The sequence below is a fragment of the Phalangium opilio genome, unplaced genomic scaffold, assembly GCF_054372755.1.
Source record: "Phalangium opilio isolate 3A_F unplaced genomic scaffold, DU_Popi_V2 ptg000093l_1, whole genome shotgun sequence".
Taxonomy (NCBI): domain Eukaryota; kingdom Metazoa; phylum Arthropoda; class Arachnida; order Opiliones; family Phalangiidae; genus Phalangium; species Phalangium opilio.
Window position 1 is genome coordinate 5,339,787 of NW_028324198.1, and position 5,890 is coordinate 5,345,676.

Consider the following 5,890-nt stretch of genomic DNA (forward strand, 5'->3'; position numbering starts at 1 on the left):
TCTTGTCTTAATCGGTTTCTACCCACGCTTGTTTTTCGTGTACCCGGGGCCACAAACACACACGTGCACACACACACAGAAAGCTAGGTCTGGTCTCAAAAACTGGAATAAAATCACTAAAATAAACTGAAATTAATTTTATTTACTTTTTTGGATGAAAAATTGTTTTTCTACGACTTTTTACCTCAAATAGAAGTAACTCTTATTTTATTAGGTTTTGAATCTATAGAACTTGACTGCCAACACCTTTGAAAGCTTGGAATCCTTATGTTGTTAGTATTGGATACACCTTAAACATAACTGCATAAGTTCGTAAGATGTGTTCCATAAGTTTGTCACTGGTTACTTCATGAAGTGGTGTAGGTGAAACGTCATATTCTCGTAAAGCGACGCCTGTTGAGCCATTGTCAAAGGCTTAATAAGGCTAAATAGGAAGTTGGACTGCAAAACCGAGTGTATTCAATTCTCGCGTCATTCTCGAACTAGCTCTCAGTAAGTCTCTAGCATTACGAAGTATAGGCAGTGTCATACTTATTGAAACATATCTGATAAACTTATGATAACTGTATATACAATACTGGCCCATTTATGACCAAAAAATGTTTCAATTTTCTATCTTTTATGGTGGTTTAAATATTTTTAGGATCGAGACGTGACAGTATTAGATCAAAAGATTTTATTAAGATGAATGAGTAAAGCTTTTTTAAGATGCCTTTTTAGGCCTAACCAATTCTTTATTAAAATTTTAGAAAACTAAAAGCAGTAATATTAATGCCTAACAGAAGCAGATAAAAATTTAGGGTGCGCTCGAAGTTGACTTCCCGTACAAAAATTTTAAGCTGTAATTCATCTGCATACGCGCTTTTTATCGCTACCACGCTGTAATAGGTATGCATTAAGGCTACATTTCTGCAGCTCAAAAAACGGGAAAATTTCACAGCAATTCTAGAACTGCAAATTGACTGCCGTTTCTTCATTTTCTGTTTGTTAACTGTTAACTGTCTAGCCTGGCAGAAATATGCAGCGCAATTCTGCAAACGCTAAGCAAAAGTAGAAATACCAGCTGTTAGTTTAAAACTGTAATTTGACCGTTTTTAGAGATATGATACAGGTCTGCAAAAGTGATGGAAAAGTAGAAATCCAGCTGCTAATTTAGAACTGTAATTTGACCGTTTTAATAGACATGTTACAGGTCTGCAAAAGTGATAGAAAAGTAGAAATCCAGCTGCTAATTTAAAACTGCAATTCTACCACATTTATAGACATGTTACAGATCTGCAAAAGTGATGGAAAAGCAGAAACGCAGCTGCCAATTTAGAACTGTAATTGGACCTTTTTTATAGAAATGTTACAGGTCTGCAAAAGTGATAGAAAAGTAGAAATCCAGCTGCTAATTTAAAACTGCAATTTGGCCACATTTATAGGCATGTTACAGGTCTGAAAGAGTGATTGAAAAGTAGAAATCTAGCTGCTAATTTAAAACTGCAATTTGACTACATTTAAAGACATGTTACAGGTCTGCAAAAGTGATGGAACAGTAGAAATACAGCTGCCAATTTAAAACTTTAATTTGACCTAAATTGACCATTTTTATAGACATGTTACAGGTCTGCAAAAGTGATGGAAAAGTAGAAATTCAGCTGCCAATTTAAAACTGTAATTTAACCACATTTAGAGAGATATTGCAGGTATTCAAAAGTAGGAAATTCTACTTTTGAATACCTGCCATATGTCTATAAATGTTGAATAGTTACAGTTTTAAATTGGAAGCTAGATTTCAACTTTCCCATAACTTTTGCAGACCTGTAACATGTGTATAAATGTGGTCAAATTGCAGTTTTAAATTGGCAGCTGGATATCTACTTTTCCATCACTTTTGCAGACCTGTAACATGTCTATATAAATGGTCAAATTACAGTTTTAAATAGGCAGCTGGATTTCTACTTTTCCATCGCTTTTTCAGACTTGTAACATGTCTATAAATATGGTCAAATTACAGTTTTAAATTGGCAGCTGGATTTCTACTTTTCCATCACTTTTTCAGACTTGTAACATGTCTATAAATATGGTCAAATTGCAGTTTTAAATTGGCAGCTGGATTTCTACTTTTCCATCACTTTTTCAGACTTGTAACATGTCTATACATGTAGTCAAATTACAGTTTTAAACTAGCATCTGGTATTTCTACTTTTCTATCGCTTTTGCACACCTGTAACATGTCTATAAAAATGGTCAAATTACAGTTTTGAATTGGCAGCTGAATATCTACTTTTCCATCACTTTTGCAGACCTGTAACATGTCTATATAAATGGTAAAATTACAGTTTTAAATTGGCAGCTCAATATCTACTTTTCCATCACTTTTGCAGACCTGTAACATGTCTATATAAATGGTCAAATTACAGTTTTAAATAGGCAGCTGGATTTCTACTTTTCCATCGCTTTTTCAGACTTGTAACATGTCTATAAATATAGTGAAATTACAGTTTTAAATTGGCAGCTGGATTTCTACTTTTCCATCACTTTTTCAGACTTGTAACAAGTCTATAAATATGGTCAAATTGCAGTTTTAAATTGGCAGCTGGATTTCTACTTTTCCATCACTTTTTCAGACTTGTAACATGTCTATACATGTAGTCAAATTACAGTTTTAAACTAGCATCTGGTATTTCTACTTTTCTATCGCTTTTGCACACCTGTAACATGTCTATAAAAATGGTCAAATTACAGTTTTAAACTAGCATCTGGTATTTCTACTTTTCTATCGCTTTTGCACACCTGTAACATGTCTATAAAAATGGTCAAATTACAGTTTTAAATTGGCAGCTGAATATCTACTTTTCCATCACTTTTGCAGACCTGTAACATGTCTATATAAATGGTCAAATTACAGTTTTAAATTGGCAGCTGAATATCTACTTTTCCATCACTTTTGCAGACCTGTAACATGTCTATATAAATGGTCAAATTACAGTTTTAAATAGGCAGCTGGATTTCTACTTTTCCATCGCTTTTTCAGACTTGTAACATGTCTATAAATATGGTCAAATTACAGTTTTAAATTGGCAGCTGGATTTCTACTTTTCCATCACTTTTTCAGACTTGTAACATGTCTATAAATATGGTCAAATTGCAGTTTTAAATTGGCAGCTGGATTTCTACTTTTCCATCACTTTTTCAGACTTGTAACATGTCTATACATGTAGTCAAATTACAGTTTTAAACTAGCATCTGGTATTTCTACTTTTCTATCGCTTTTGCACACCTGTAACATGTCTATAAAAATGGTCAAATTACAGTTTTGAATTGGCAGCTGAATATCTACTTTTCCATCACTTTTGCAGACCTGTAACATGTCTATATAAATGGTCAAATTACAGTTTTAAATAGGCAGCTGGATTTCTACTTTTCCATCGCTTTTTCAGACTTGTAACATGTCTATAAATATAGTCAAATTACAGTTTTAAATTGGCAGCTGGATTTCTACTTTTCCATCACTTTTTCAGACTTGTAACAAGTCTATAAATATGGACAAATTGCAGTTTTAAATTGGCAGCTGGATTTCTACTTTTCCATCACTTTTTCAGACTTGTAACATGTCTATACATGTAGTCAAATTACAGTTTTAAACTAGCATCTGGTATTTCTACTTTTCTATCGCTTTTGCACACCTGTAACATGTCTATAAAAATGGTCAAATTACAGTTTTAAACTAGCATCTGGTATTTCTACTTTTCTATCGCTTTTGCAGACCTGTAACATGTCTATATAAATGGTCAAATTACAGTTTTAAATTGGCAGCTGAATATCTACTTTTCCATCACTTTTGCAGACCTGTAACATGTCTATATAAATGGTCAAATTACAGTTTTAAATAGGCAGCTGGATTTCTACTTTTCCATCGCTTTTTCAGACTTGTAACATGTCTATAAATATGGTCAAATTACAGTTTTAAATTGGCAGCTGGATTTCTACTTTTCCATCACTTTTTCAGACTTGTAACATGTCTATAAATATGGTCAAATTGCAGTTTTAAATTGGCAGCTGGATTTCTACTTTTCCATCACTTTTTCAGACTTGTAACATGTCTATACATGTAGTCAAATTACAGTTTTAAACTAGCATCTGGTATTTCTACTTTTCTATCGCTTTTGCACACCTGTAACATGTCTATAAAAATGGTCAAATTACAGTTTTAAATTGGCAGCTGAATATCTACTTTTCCATCACTTTTGCAGACCTGTAACATGTCTATAAATATGGTCATATTACAGTTTTAAAATGGCATCTGGATTTCTACTTTTCCATCACATTTGCAGGCCTGTAACATGTCTATAAATGTGGTCAAGTTGCAGTTTTAAACTAGCAGCTGGTTTTTCTACTTTTTCATCACTTTTGCAGACCTGTAACATGTCAATAAATATAGTCAAATTGCAGTTTTAAATTGGCAGCTGGATTTCTACTTTTCCATCACTTTTGCAGAACTGTAACATGTCTATAACTGTGGTCAAATTACAGTTTTAAACTAGCAGCTGTTATTTCTCTTTTTGCATCGCGTTTGCAGAATCGCGCTGCATATTTCTGCCAATACAGACAATTAACAGATAATAAACAGAAAATGTAGAAACGGCAGACAATTTGCAGTTCTGGAATTTCTGTGAAATTTTCGCGTTTTTCGAGCTGCAGAAAATGTAGCCTTAATTTATGCCTATTACAGCGTGGTAGCGATAAAAAAGCGCGTATGCAGATGAATTACAGCTTAAAATTTTTGTACGGGTAAAACCGCAATGACTCTTAAATCGAATATACGCGTATGAATTTGTTAACGAGATATAAAAATTACTACACAGATATTTATTGATGTATTCTAAGAAATAAATGGAAAATAAATATTAACTAAAAAATTTGTGGGAAAATAAATAATTGCTAAATGTTTTTGTGGGAAACTAAATAATTACTAAATGTATTTGTGGGAAAATGAATAATTACTAAATGTATTTGTGGGAAAATAAATAATTAGTAAATGTGTTTGTGGGAAAATAAATAATTACTAAATGTATTTGTGGGAAAATAAATAATTACTAAATGTGTTTGTGGGAAAATAAATAATTACTAAATGTATTTGTGGGAAAATATATAATTACTAAATGTATTTGTGGGAAAATAAATAATTACTAAATGTGTTTGTGGGAAAATAAATAATTACTAAATATGTTTGTGGGAAAATAAATAATTACTAAATGTATTTGTGGGAAAATATATAATTACAGCATTTTACGAGAGATATCTTGATAAAGGTGTAAAATTTGTAAAACTTGGTAATTAAGCTAGGTTACCGACGTCAGATAATTATTTAGATGACCGATGGCTGGTATTTAAGCTAGTTAAACGACGACTGGTAATTAAGCTAGATTACCTACGACTGGTAATTAAGCTAGATTACCTACGACTGGTAATTAAGCTAGATTACCGACTGCTGGTAATTAAGCTAGATTACCTACGACTGGTAATTAAGCTAGATTACCTACGACTGGTAATTAAGCTAGATTACCGACTGCTGGTAATTAAGCTAGATTACCGACTGCTGGTAATTAAGCTAGATTACCGACTGCTGGTAATTAAGCTAGATTACCGATAGTTGGCAAATAAGCTAGATTACCGATAGTTGGTAATTAAGCTAGATTACCGATAGTTGGTAAATAAGCTAGATTACCGATTGTTGGTAATTAAACTAGATTACCGATATTTGGTAATTAAGCTAGATTACCGATAGTTGGTAAATAAGCTAAATTACCGATAGTTGGTAAATAAGCTAGATTACAGATAGTTGGTAATTAAGCTAGATTACAGATAGTTGGTAAATAAGATTGTTTACCGACTGCTGGTAAAT

At 32.5% G+C, this 5,890-nt stretch overlaps 1 long non-coding RNA gene across 1 annotated transcript; it reads right to left on the bottom strand.

The window, feature by feature from the left end:
• Window positions 1-3,577: 3,577 nt before the first annotated feature.
• On the bottom strand, window positions 3,578-4,083 carry LOC149640729 (uncharacterized). Its single transcript, XR_016372232.1, has 3 exons — window positions 3,987-4,083; window positions 3,835-3,926; window positions 3,578-3,682 (listed from the first exon to the last, which is right to left on the bottom strand). It is a non-coding gene; the product is annotated as an uncharacterized LOC149640729 (long non-coding RNA).
• Window positions 4,084-5,890: the final 1,807 nt, after the last annotated feature.